Source organism: Cynara cardunculus (genome assembly GCF_001531365.2).
Source record: "Cynara cardunculus var. scolymus isolate 2C chromosome LG 1, CcrdV1, whole genome shotgun sequence".
NCBI lineage: Eukaryota > Viridiplantae > Streptophyta > Magnoliopsida > Asterales > Asteraceae > Cynara > Cynara cardunculus.
This window is the reverse complement of record NC_037528.1, coordinates 35,165,623-35,180,895: the sequence shown is the minus strand read 5'-3', so window position 1 is coordinate 35,180,895 and position 15,273 is coordinate 35,165,623.

The following is a 15,273-nucleotide window of genomic DNA, read 5'->3' as shown; positions in this document are numbered from 1 at the left end:
CTAGCTATGTTAAATTTTTGAAAGACATCCTCAATAAAAAAAAGAAGACTGAGTGAATTTGAGACCGTGTATTTGACAAAGGAATGTAGTGCCCTTCTTACTTGAAAAATTCCCCCAAAATTAAAAGACCCAGGAAGTTTCATCATCCCGTGCTCTATTGGAGGGAAAGAAGTAGGTCATGCCTTGTGTGACCTTGGGGCAAGTATAAATCTCATGCCTTTGTCCATTTTTAATCAGTTGGGAATTGGGGAAGTTCGACCAACTACCTTGACTTTGCAACTAGCGGATAGGTCCTTGGCATATCCGAAAGGTAATATTGAAGACATCTTAGTTAAAATGGACAAATTCATCTTTCCAGCCGACTTTCTAGTGTTAGATTATGAAGCCGATAGGAATATTCTGATCATCTTAGGGAGACCCTTTCTTGCTACGGGTAGAACTTTGATTGACGTACAAAAGGGTGAGTTGACCATGAGAGTAAATGACCAGCAGGTGACTTTCAATGTGTTTAAGACTCTTAAGTTTAATGGGGAGATTGAGGACTGTTCGTCTATTTACTCGGTAGGTGAAGATTTAGATCTAAGTTTGATCGACTGTGTCCATAGTGGAGACACTGTGGGCATCGCAGAAGACATTTGTGAAGAAGACTTGCTTGAGGACATAGCTGCCTTTGAAAAGTTAGATTTTAAAGATATACCAACCCAAACCCCGTCCATTATAGAAGCACCCGATTTGGAGTTAAAACCACTGCCTTTACATCTTAAGTATGCATATCTTATGGAAGGAGAAAAATTGCCTGTGATTATTTCGTCCAACTTAAGTAGTGAACAAGAGGAAAGGTTGATAGATTTGGTGAAAGACCATAAGAAAACTTTTGGTTGGACCATAGCTGATATTAGGGGAATAAGTCCGTCCCTTTGCCAACATAAGATCATCTTGAAAGAAAATAGTGCTGGAAAGGTACAACCTCAAAGAAGGCTAAATCCAATCATGAAAGAAGTGGTTAAGAAGGAAATCTTGAAGTGGTTAGACGCGGATATTATTTACCCCATTGCTAATAGCGGTTGGGTAAGTCCGGTACAATGCGTGCCTAAGAAAGGTGGTACCACGGTAATCACCAACGACAAAAACGAACTTATCCCAACTAGGACCGTTACTGGGTGGAGGATTTGTATGGACTATAGGCAATTGAACTTAGCTACTAAGAAAGATCACTTCCCTTTGCCTTTCATAGATCAAATGCTAGATCGGTTGGCCGGAAAGGAGTTTTATTCTTTTTTGGATGGGTACTCGGGATACAATCAAATCCATATTGCACCCGAAGATCAAGAGAAAACTACTTTCACTTGTCCCTTTGGAACTTTTGCTTTCCGACGTATGCCATTCGGTTTATGTAATGCTCCGGCCACTTTCCAACGATGTATGATGTCTATTTTTTCGGATATGATTGAGGACACTATGGAAGTTTTTATGGATGATTTTTTGGTTATTGACACTAATTTCGAAAATTGTCTTGAAAATTTGAAGAAAAGTTCGGAGAGATGTAAGACCCATGACGTGATTTTAAATTGGGAAAAATGCCATTTTATGGTTCAAGAGGGAATTGTTTTAGGTCACATGGTTTCAAAGAAAGGTTTGGAAGTTGACAAAGCTAAAATTGAGGTGATAATGCAATTGCCCGAACCTACTTCGGTCAATGGCATTCGTAGCTTTTTGGGACATGCAGGTTTTTACCGACGGTTTATTAAGGATTTTTCTAAAATTGCAAAACCTTTATGTAAATTGTTGCATGTAGACCAAACTTTTGAGTTCATCTCCGATTGTAAAAAGGCTTTTGAAACAATCAAGAATGCTCTTGTGTCGGCACCCATTATCATTACTCCAAATTGGTCTATATCTTTTCAGGTAATGTGTGACGCAAGTGATTGGCACGTGGGTGCCGTTTTGGGACAAAGGCAAAATAAAACTTTTCACCCCATATACTACGCAAGTAAGACTCTTATTGACGCTCAATTAAATTATACCACAACGGAAAAAGAATTACTTGCGGTAGTATTTGCTTTTGATCGTTTCCTTTCATACTTGATTGGTACCAAAGTCAGTGTTCATACTGATCATTCCGCAATAAAGTATTTATTTAACAAAGTTGATGCGAAACCACGACTTATTAGATGGATTCTTTTATTGCAAGAATTTGATATTCAGATTGTTGACCGAAAGGGAAGTGACAATCAAGTGGCCGATCACCTTTCTAGAATTGAAGGGAATGCATCAAGTTGGGGGAGTCATGAGATTAAGGAAGTTTTCCCGGATGAATTTGTTTTGGCCATACAACACAGTTTTTAAAAACAAAATCCTTGGTATGCAGATATTGCCAACTATCTTGCATGTGGCCTTAAACCATATCATTTTCAGGGAATCCGGTTTAAAAAATTTCTTCACGATTGCAAGCATTATTTGTGGGACAATCCGTTCCTTTATAAAATGGGATCGGACCAAATTTTGAGAAAGTGTGTCCCGGATGAGGAAATCCAAGCTTTGTTAAAGGAGTGTCACGCATCACCGTACGGAGGCCACTTTGGTGGACAACGTACGGCCGCTAAAATTTTACAAAGCGGATTTTTTTGGCCCACCATGTTTAAAGATGCTTTTGAATTTGTGAAGAGTTGTGACCAATGCCAACGCATGAGGAATTTGTCCCAAAGAAATGAGATGCCCTTGAACAATATTTTGGAAGTCGAACTTTTCGATGTTTGGGGTATTGACATTATGGGACCATTTCCCATGTCTTTTCACAATCAGTACATTTTGGTTGCGGTAGACTATGTTTCCAAATGGATAGAAGCAAAGGCTTGCTTAAGAAATGATGCCAAAACGGTAGTGGAATTTTTGCATAAAAATATTTTTGTTCGTTTTGGAACACCCCGAGCATTGATAAGCGATGAAGGGACTCATTTCATAAACAAAGTGTTAAGTGCCACTCTTGAAAAGTACAACATCCAACATAAAGTAGCCACGGCTTACCACCCGCAAACCAATGGTCTTTGCGGAACTTTCGAACCGTGAGATAAAAAATATTTTAGAAAAAGTGGTTAAGCCAAATCGTAAAGATTGGTCGTTTAAATTGGATGATGCACTTTGGGCCTATCGTACCGCTTTCAAGACTCCATTGTGCATGTCTTCGTACCAACTTGTTTTTGGAAAATCTTGTCACCTTCCGTTAGAATTAGAGTATAAGGCATTTTGGGCTATTAAGGAATTAAATTTAAATGCAACTCTAGCGGGAGAGAAAAGAAAGATCCAACTCAATGAGTTGGAAGAGTGGAGGTACCAAGCCTACGAGAATGCCAAAATATAAAAAGAAAAGACGAAAAAATGGCACGATCGTAGGATCAATCAGAGAATTTTTGAAAAAGGTCAAAAAGTGCTTCTCTTTATTTCTAGATTGAGGCTTTTCCCCGGAAAACTCAAATCTAGATGGTCGGGACCTTTCACTATTGTTGAAGTGGGAAAATTTAGAACTATCGATCTCTTGAACCCACAAGACAATACGGTTTTTAAAGTGAATGGACATCGGGTCAAACATTTCTTCCCAGAAGGAATACAAGATCCACGCCAAAAATCTCTCTGAATGATTGTCGAACCATCTGTTGTAAATATTGTAAATATTTTTGATCGTCGTACTTTTTGTTTATCTCATGCAGGTATGCTCACGGTAAGCATCTCATGCTCACATTCTGAAGTGGGTTTTGGTAAATTTTTGAATTTGGCGGGTTTTTGTGGATAATCTTCCAAGGAAAAGAAAAAGGGAAATTAGAAAAAGAAATGGGATTTAAAAAAAATGATGAGTTTTCTGAAAATGGTGGCTTGTGTAAGTGATTGGAATTGTACTTTGTAATATTTTTTTTAATCCCAAACTCTTTACACCAAGGGTTTTGCATGGAAGGGGGCGGTTCCCCATGCTTTTAACCGCCGAATTTCTATGTAAAAGGGGGGGGGGGGAAATCATTTTTAACACTATTCATCTTCTACTTTTCTTTTTCCATGGCAAAATCACGAAGACCACCATCCGGATGACTCCCTACTCGGCGCTCTACTCAGCGGGCTGTCACCGGCGACTCCTCCTCCGTCGCTCCCGTCGCACCGCCGGTCGTTCCTCCAATGCCTTACTCAGCGCCTCTTTCGCCGGATCCCATTGCATTTGCACCACCGGCGAGACATTTCACCAGCACCGGTGCCGGTCATTCATCGGTCATCCGCGTAGACTACGACGAACATCATGCGGTCGTCACGCCGGTAAGTGTTACCCGAACTCCTCCTCTATTTATCACTATATTCACCCCCTCCACCACTATACATTCCATCACCACCAACGCCGGTCCCTCTACTTCACGACCGCCGGCCGCCGTACCTTTTCCCCATCCAACACCAAAACCCCTCTTTCTAACCTTAACCACACCACCATCTATCACTCCTAGACCCTCCCCCGTTCCTCCGCCTTTTAGCCCTCCACCCACTAAACAGCCCCCTATTCCCCTTCCCTCCACACCGCTCGGCCCATCCACCATACATGACTTTGACCTTAATCTTAGTGATACTCTAGGGGAGGAGTTCCAATTTGATTTTGAAGACAATGCTTCCGCCAATCCAGAAGATTTATTCCCTTTTTCTGTTCCTGAGACTATAGAAGAACAACCACAGCAAACCCCAGAAACTCAAACAGAAAATGAACCTCCTGTTGAGGAAATACCAGTCACTGCCCCCAGTGGGCAGACTATGAGCACATAATCCTCATCAGAAAGTATTGCAAGTTCAAGCTCAAAGTCTGTTATTCCACAACCAATACCAAAACCAATGCCTGAAGACAATGATTTTGAGGATGAGATGGCCCAGGATTTATAGCATGCTGAAGATGTGGCAGAGGAAAGGGAGGAGTTGAAGAAGAAATTTTAGAAGTGGAGGTTATGGAAGTCAGTAAACCAAAACCCTCCAAAAAGAGAAAGGCAACAACAAAACAGAAGAAGCAACCAGCCCAAAAAAAAAGAAAGCCAAGATGATACCATTTCAAGAGAGGTATGATCGTATCAAGAATAACAAAATCCTTCTCGAACGAGCCTTTGACCCACGGTTGGTCAACTCTTTTATGGCTATCCAGCACCATTTGGTGGTTTTGCAACGGGAACAAATGGTGGTTGCTCTGTTAAAGGCCAACGTATCTTGGGTAACCGAGTTTTACGCTGCCGTTGGCACTAGCAAAAGCATTTTGGTGACCATTCGGGGTAGAAAAATTGATTGGTCGGGGCCAAAACTTAATGCGGCCCTTGGACTCATCCCACCACTAGAATGCTCGTTTGCTCAGATTATGAAAGGGACTTTAGAAGTTGCCGATGATGATATCGCATCCCTCCTTACGCTCCCCGATCATGGATGGTCGAGGGACAACCGGCGCCAAATCATTTTAGCTGGCCATCTCAACAAGGAGACGGGACTTTGGTTTCAGTTTTTGTGACACAACTTAATCCCCACTATTCATGATAGTACAATCTTAAGGGACCGATGCGTCCTCCTTTATTGCATCATGAGAGAGTTGCCAATCGACCTCGGGCCGATTATTCATGCATCCATTTTGGCCGCCTCTTAGAGGACGCATTCACGCTTAGTCTTTCCGGCCCTTATCACAAAGCTTATGGCCAAGGCTAGGGTCCCTACCAATGATGAGGATACAATAGTTGTCGGCTCTCCCTTTTTGGGACAAAATACGGTTGACCGTCGGCAAAGAGCCTCTCGGCCCTTTCTAAATTTGCAGAATTCTGTACCGGTAGAGAGAGTTGAAGAAGAACCCGTGGCGCCACCAACTGTTCAACCTAATATTCCACCGGTCGATGTTCCCGAGCCACAAGATGCCGCTGTTTCTGAACCACCGACTGTCGCAACTACCGAGCCACCCTCCGCACATGTTACAGAGCCACCTGTTGTCCCCATGACCGAGCCATCTACGAAGATCCTAGGGTTTGTCCATGATGAGGCCAGCCCATCCGAGCCACCTCCAAGCAATCCATTAGGGTCGGGGTATGGGTCGGCCACTTGGCTTTCGGTCTTGGCACTCCAATGGGAAGAAACGAATCAAAAGTTGGAGGCGATATTGAAGAAGGTGGGGAGCATAGAGGACCGCGTCTCGGACATAGAAAAGAAGAATGCTCGCTTTTGGGCGTATACCCGAGATTGGAACTGGGTGGAACGACAGCTTTACGGACGTCAAGATTCCCTCTTGACGGCCCAACTTCCAAGGTTCCCGAGTGGTCTATGCTCTCTCCAGGTTTGGTGTTTCCTGCCCTTGTAGACTCCCATGCCGGTTACTTCTATTGTTGCTGCACCTTTTGCTCCTGCCCCTTATTTTCCTGTTGTTGCTTCTGTCATTGCTACCACCGCTATCGTGCCTACTGCTGTTGTTCCCGTTGCTGCTCCTGCTGTCCAAAGCTCTAAGGAAGCGGATGCATCCCCTGCTTGCCCATAGTAAGCAGTTTTGAAGTTAATGGTTAAATTCTTGAACTTTCATCACTGCCTTTTAAAACATTATTTTTGGTATCACTTTTGGGATACTAATACAATTATTATTCCGTCTTTTGTGTATGATTTACGGAACGTCATTTCTTTTGTGTGAATATTTATGACATTGGTGTTGGATTTCATTTTGTTTTGTCTAGTTCCATTGTTCATTTCAGGTACAACATCCTTGGATGATTTTTGGTAGTGTTAAAGTTAAGAGGACGTAGGCCCTCCTTCTATTTTAAGCCCAAACACTTTTCCCTTGCACCCAACTCGTACCCTTTTGGTCCCTTTTATAACAATGGGGACATTGTCAATATTAAGTTTGGGGGGATGTGTTCAAAAAAAATATATACCTTCGAAAAATTGGGAGGTATGAAAAAAAGAAGAAAAGAAAAAAAAATAGAGAAAAGAAAATAAAACAAAAAAATAGAAGAATCGGTCTTCGAAAAATTGGAAGACGAAAATAAAAAGCCCGGTTATCCAAAAGGGCAAGCTTATGCCAAGAAATGGGTCATGAACTTTTTCCAAGTACTCAAAAGTGAATCAATGAGTCCTACTGATTAACGAACTTTTTCAAACCCTTTTGTAGTATAGGATAAGTTTGGGGGAGGGATACGCGCTGTTATTGCCAAAAACACTAACCCTTAAGTCCTACTGATTAACGGACAACACTACGGAGATGAAGCAAGAAAGTTGTACATCCTCTTTACTAGACGAATTTCCAACACCTTCCGTAAGTTTTTCGTTCTTGTTCCTTTCTTTAGGTGTCTTTTTCTTTATTTTCTTTTACTTAAGGACAAATAATACCTCAAGTTTGGGGGTGTGATAACTCTCAATTTGTGAGAGTTATTTGTTGTTCAATACCCCTATTTTATTGTGTCTTTGGTATCCATTTTGCTCTTATCCTGTATTTTTGGTCCAAAATATGTTAAGAGGTGATGAAAGGTTAAGAATTTAATTATTTTCTAAAAAAACCCATTGCTGTTGGTAAACTGCCCACTTTCTGCTCACATTCATCCTATGGCGTATTTCCATCAAGTCGGATTTGAACAAAATTTAAATACTCGTTCTCTTGGGTATTAATGGGATTTAATTCTGAGTTCAGATCCGAAAATCTTAAGTTACTTGGAAGAATGGGTCTGGTTAAGTTATAAAATACCAATAAAGTACTCCTACCATTATTTTAATGAAAAAGTCTTCCCTACCTTTTTATTATTTTAATGGTTAGGCAGCTTTACCTTTTGCAACCTTTCAAGAAAAAGTGACTAGGCTAGAAAAAGTAGACATGTGGTGATGGGAAGTCCTTACATTCTAGACGATGAAGATTTTCTTCTTTTGAGCGAATAGTTTATCCGGTCCTCACTTTTTCATATATATTGAAGACTTTCTCTCATTTGGAAGACATCCACTCCATCAGCAATTTAGCTAAACAACCTTGGAGCATTCTCTCAAGCTCTACAGCAGTAGAGCAAGTTTAAATCCTGCTTGTAATTTTATTTTCGTACTTAGTGTTTAATTCTCGCCACTGTGTATTGTATTACTTCTATGGGCAACAGTTTAAATAAAATTTTAGTTCAAGTATTTCTTATGCATTTTTCTTCTTATGTTTCCTCTATGTGTTTTAATTTTATTATGAGCTAAACACCCATTTGGGTGTGGGTGTGAGTCAAGCTTAAGAATTTAAAGGCACACTTGGGTGTTGCCATTTTTTATTGATTCTTAAGCTTGGTCATTTAAGTCGGGACTTAAGCTCAACACAGATAAGCTGATCACTTTGAAGTGTTAATATTAGATCCTTGATCCAGAGATGGGCGGATCTGAAATACGGCTTAGATGATGCACAAAGATTTGAGAGAGTATTTGATAATCATGCAGAGATGCGGGTTCTGCATGTTTTTAGCTACTGTTCAGATACTAGTCGAGTTTATACTACAATACGTTGTGAGTATAAATCTTCAGACTAGTGGAACCAGATATCTTTTTTTCTATTAGCTAATTCGGCAAGTCTAAGATTGATAAAACTGGACGCTTTGTAGGCACTCTGTGGGCACAATATATAAGAATTTACTTTCGAGAGATTGAAGTTCTTATAGAAGTCCCATGAGTTTCTGACCAAACTGTTCTTGCAATATTCTTAAGTAAAGCTTACACCCATACCCATCTTTTAATATTAAAGGTTTATTTCGTATTTTAACGCTTTGCACCAATCAAAACTCAAATATTTTCTCAACCCGAAGCATGTACAAGAAGTTCATGAAAGACTCTGATTCTCAGTAAGTCCAGTCCCTGTGGAAACGATCTTGGTACTATACCACTCTATTACTTGAAGTGATCATAGTGTCGGCGTGCACTTGCACCGCCACTTTGGGGACTTTGTGCCCACTGTGTTCACACTTACGATTTTAGCACATCGGCGGTGCATGAACATAGATTGGCGAAGAACGGTGGTGCTCACCTGGCCACTCCTCCTCCTCCGCCACCATCACAATATTCTGGATGGGATAATAACATTGATTATTTCATTAAGAAGGTATTCATAACTCATGATTTTTAGTTTATCATTCATAGATTCAATTGATTCCTTTTATAATCTAAGTTCTTCTCTTATTTGGGTTGTCGATATCTGAATATTGAACATAAAATGGATCCCAATTTGATCTTTAAAGTTGATAAAAGTTGCTGAAAAAGGTTGATGGTTACATCACCCAAAAAAAGAAGGAAAAACTATGATAATCCTTATAAAGAGAATATATTTTCAATCTCTTTTTAGCTGTAAGCTTCGTTATCAGGTACGCCTTTTTATTTGGTTTCGATTTTTGCTTATTTAGTCTCGGTTGTTGCTATATTTTGCCTCTATTTCGATTGTTGTTATGTGCTGTTGTTATTTGTTATTGATTGATGTTAGCTAAATATGTTGCAATTTTGATCGATGAAAGAAATGCATTTTGGTATGTAATACATTTATTGGCAAAAGGGTTTAGAAGCAACAATCTATGACCTCATCTCAATCTCTTTTCTGTTAAAGTTGCAAATTGCCATGAGATTTTGAAAAACAAGTTATTAACTATCTTGACATTATGATTGTTGTTGGGTGTAATGTATCTGTTATGCATACAGGATAGGTCTCTCTGGCTTGGACCCAGGCAAACCAAAGATCAAATAAACTTTGCTTAAAGTATAAAAATATACATACATTTGCCATATCATTTCTCTTAGCTTTTTGCAGATGGCATTCAAACACCTCCATTTTAACTACAGATGGTCATGTGTCAATTGTGACAACCCATCCCAAGTAGATTTTTGAGCTGACTGTGCTCCTCATAAGCTCAAAGTGGTGGGTTACCAACAACTTCCACCATGGTTTTAAGTTGAATATGAAGAAAATATCACACCGTCACACACACAAAGAAAGTTTTGTGTTGTAACAGTAGCTATAATTTACAAACTCACCTCCATGACCCAGTGGAACCTTCAACTCAAAGGTAACTCAGATCACTGAAAAAACATTACAGGGGGGGTTTTAATGGCAACATAATTTGGGTGGGGCACTCCCTTTATTTCTTATTCTGAAATTAACTTGCATTTCTCTTTCCTTTCTTTCTAATGTACAACATCTTTATAGTGTATACTTTGTTTTTTCCCCCTTTAATTTGTTTAATCTTTTCATACAAAGAATTGAAGTAGAAGAAACCATGTAAAGTAGGTGGAACTATCTGTAAATAACATTTTTATAAGGTCTTGATGAACAACATATGAGGTTGTCTTTGTGTATGTTTCAAAATCAAAAGAGCCTTATAGGTTTATCCAGATAAAGCTAGGATGCTATGTGTTACAACAATGTGTATTACACGCCAATGGTTTATCTAAAGAGTGACTACTGACTGAAATCATAGCTAATGCACTCCATCTAGCTGAATACCCATATGGGTTTGTCCTCTTCTTTTAGTGATTATAACTTAATTTGTCAAGATTAGACTGCACTCATCTTTTTTAACTACAAATTTCAGAAATTATGTTGTCCAACACATATTAGGAATGCAGATACCAGTGTTACTACTGATATATATTGCAGAAGCTTTATGGGGATTTTGTTACTCTTGTAATGAACAAGTATGCAAGTAATGTTGTGGAGAAAGAGACTGCTCGTGGCTTGGCATACCTACATGAAGGAATGGACTTCCAGGTATTTTTCTGGTTTTGGAAAACTATGAATTCCTAGCATACAAGATCTCTAATTTTGTCGTCTTTGATGTTTCTATAGATTATCTTTAGAGATTTCAAATCTTCAAATATTCTTCTAGACGGTCAATGGAATGCTAACCTTTCAGATTTTGGATTGGCTCAGTTAGGTCCTAAAGAAGGATTGACCCATGTCACAATTTGTCGGTAAATGCAGGTTTCTTTGGTGGAACATTTTTTACATCAGATTCTTATTTAGCTGTTCTTCATTTTTTTCATAGTCCAAATGGAGTTGTTTTCGACCTTCAAAATTGAGAAATTTTGATGATTATCTGGAATTATTCAATTGAAACATAACTGTTGCATCTCGAGTTGTAGATTTTGTTGTTGATCCTTGACTGTTTTATGATATTAAGAATTACATTTCATCGACTTCCAAGGTTGTACAGTCAATGCCGATGTTCCCATCAAAATGAAATTTAGATTTTTATGGTAACTTTGGAGGGCATCTAGATTTTTTACACATGCCTAGACCCATGGTTTAGTTATCAGAGTGTTCTAACCCAAGAAACATTCTCATTCTATGGTTTCAGAAACCTCGCCAGCTCTTCTTGATGCTAGTAGGATGCCCCTGCTAAAGCGGCCTATAATCATCAAGGGTAAGTCAGTATTTCTAAAAGAAAATTCTCTTTTTATTTCTTTCCCTTTAATTGGTTGGGTCTTTATGCTCTGCTGGTTTTTGTTGTTGATTTAGCCTGTTGATACCAGGCAATTATCCAAATGTGTCTTCAACTTTGCAACAAATTCAAAGGAGGCCTCATTTGAATACGATATATTCCTAATGCTTTGCATGCACCTTTATGTCTTTTGCTTATTCTCTGTTCCATGTTTTGGCTCATGAGTTTTTACAAATCTTAGGAAATTAAACAAGAAGTTAACTTGGGTAATAAGCAGAAATCCTTGCCCACGGAAACCTTCTTCATGAGCCTGCTTTTTTTTTCTTTTTGCTGCTTCTCTGTTTTGAGCTAAACGGCTCAATGTTTGTAACAAAATCAAGTTCAAATATTTTCAATCACCCTTTCATTTCTTCAAGAAACAGTAAATAAACATATATACGAGTGATTAACTTTTTGAATCATCATCATATGTTATATATTGTATTTTTAGTTAAACTATGAAGAGACAAAACACTACACTAAGCTTGGATAGCAAGAGGGGTGATGATTTTGGTACTTATATTTCCATAATTTGCTAAACATTTTTGCAAATTTTGTGTTTAATTGATATATTTTTTTACAAAATCAATGGTTCAAAAAGTCAATCGATCGAATTTTCCTTATATTTATATAGCTGCAAGAACCTTGGCATCTAGTGGTTTATTTGATGTTGAACCAATCCCCTTCCTCTGAAACAATGAAAGCCAAAAACAGAGTAAAAAATTACTCTTTTTTACTAATTTTTAAATATTTATTTTTCAAACATACACCCGTCATGGAGGCAAATTACCATCTTAGGTCTGCACCCTTCCTCTAGACTCCCCTAGATGGGGTTAGGCTGGGTTTTTTAGTACTTTTGCAACAGTATCTTTAAGAAGATTTTATGATTTTCAATTGAAAAGTTTTCCTCATTGCAGGTGGGCATATACATTAAGACCATTAAAGATGATTTATTACAATCACACAAATAGTATTGGGGTTTATTTTATAATAATTATTAAGACAAACTTTTTTATTACAATTAAAAGATAATTAAGACCATTAAAGATGATTTATTACAATCACATAAATGGTATTGGGGTTTTTTTTTGAATCTTTAATGTACATAATTACATTTATTACAATAAAATAAATGGTATTGGGGCTCTTTTTGAACCTTTAATGTACATAATTACATTTATTACAATCAAATAAATGGTATTGGGGTTTATTTTTAAACTTTTAATTTACATGATTACAATTAAAGACTATTTATTACAATTAGTAGGCCTATATGTACGAATATATGTTTAATTATATGTATAAAAGCAAGTTGTCTTAACATTTTTAGTAAAAGGTACATTCTTTTATTTTTGCAATAGAGTATGTTAGGATCAAGCGCTTAACCATTACACCAAAAGCAATTGCCTTGGTGAAGGCGCAACCTTATTTCCGTTATAGCGTAGCAGCCAGCGCCACGATTCGATTTAGGAAGATGCTGGAACCGTGACCAACAATCCTCCCCAGCATCTGCCGGTACTAATAAGAGCTTCGTTAGAAGTCAATGGCCGCACAACATGCCTTTCTCATAATTATGCACTCCTTGCATATTATGCACACCATGGGATTCGAACCCGTGACCTGCTCTGATACCAATTGTTAGGATCAAGCGCTTACCCACTACACCAAAAGCAACTGCCTTGGTGAAGGCGCAACCTTATTTCCCTTATAGTGTAGCAGCCAGTGCCACGTTTCGATCTAGGAAGATGCTGGAACCGTGACCAACAGAGTATCTAAAGTTGAAAGACTTGGGAGAAGATAATAAATGTTGGGCTAATAAGGTTAGAGTTTGCCGGTTGTGGGAGTCTTTGAATTAAAAAAAATGGAGAACTAATTAGCTTGGATATGGTCTTCATTGATGAAATGGTACGTCCCTTTTAATATCGATCAATGCATGTTTACAAGTTTTATACTAAGATATTCTATGTAGGAGCTTTATGATCATTTTCTTATTTTTCATTTAAATTTCAGGGAACCCTAATGGCTACAACAATCCGGAAGAATTTGGTGTCAAAGTTCAAGCATTTGTTGAAGGAGGGTTTGGTGTATATGTTAAAAACTTTAAGGTGGTTGTGAATTCTGGAGCTTATAGAGTTGTTACTTCCAAATTCAAGATCATGTTTACTCTTTTTACAACCATTAAGAGAGAAGATAACAATACATCTTCAATACCGATGCATGGATTTCAATATATTAATGACACTATTCTCATGGGTACAATCTTTTTAAAGTTTTTTACTTCTCCTTAATTTATCGTGTGATGTTTCTTATTTTATTTCATTGCTTGCTACACCCGGTTGTTCTAATATAAAATTTATGTATAGATATTGTTGGGTGCATAACAGAAATTGGTGATCTGGAAACTGTTGGTGGGAGTTATACAAAAAGGGATCTTGAAATTATATCGGATTAGTAAGTTTGTTTGATACTAGCATATACACTTACTTTTACCAATATTATTATATCAATCAAGTTGACATTCTATGTGCAGCTCGGTTACTTGCAAAGTTACACTGTGAGGGGAACTTGGTGAGAAGTTCATGGACGAACACCCGATTGACAATGGGAACTGCCCTTTGATTATTATCGTTACCTCAGTACGCATTAAAAAGTTCCGAGGTACTTCTAATTCTTGTATATTTGTTTATTTTAGGTGCTCCTGTGATTAATAATAAAATGTATATCGTTTCTTGTGTTAATTTATAAGGTGTCATCAATTTCTCAACATCAAGTGCAAGCAAAATATATGTTAATCTTCCCGACGAATATGTGTCGTCTTTGATTAGTAGGTTTGCAAGTGTATGTCCTCGGGTGAAACTTATGGACCTGGTTTGTGTGGTACCAAAAACAACTGAAGAGGAGATGTTTGATAATCGGATGAGTATCAAACAATTGCTAAGGGCTGAATGGAAAAACGAATCTAAGGTGCAAATTTTTCATCAATTTTTTATGCCTCAACAAACTACAACAGGTTGTTATACATGTTTTTCTAATTACATATTTTAATCTTTCACATGTAGGGATATTCTATAACTATCATTGGTGTCATTGACAAATTTGAAACTCATTACGGTTGGTTTTACTTAGCCTACAAAGGATGTTGCAGAAGGGTTACACCAGTTGATGGTTTTTATAAATGTGGCCCTTGTGATATTGAATCAGACGTCACTCTTACATTGTTAGTGTCCAGTCTTTAAGATTTCTAATGTTCAAAGTCCATGTATTTGCTAACAAATTTTTTTTTATTTTAAGGTACAAGCTGCATTTTGCTGTTAAAGATGATACCGGTATGACTACATGCGTCATTCTTCACAAGCTTGCTGAACGAATGGTGGATTCATCGGCACTTAAACTGTTAAACAAAGTGATCTGAATTCTGATGAGTTTACGTGAAATCCTTCAACCTTGTGGTAAAAAATTCATAATCAAAATCGTTTTGACAGATTACAACATTAAACGGGGGAGTGACAAGTTTTCGGTTCATAATGTGTTTGACCAAATGAAAATATGGAGAAATCATATTTGTCTACTGGCGGAGGAAAGGTCTGTTCATTCTTAACACTAAAAGATTATGTAGTCTATTTTTATACTGACCATATGTGTGATCTAAATGAAAATAGAAGACATATGCGACCACAAGTGGAACCACCAGCAAAGGAGTTTCGACAAAGGTAAAATACTTTTTGTGTGTATGTTTCATTCTTAACTCATTGTTCAATTAATTACATATAGATTCTAATGATATTGATATTGATTAACTCTACGAATTTCAATAGAATGATGCTTGGTT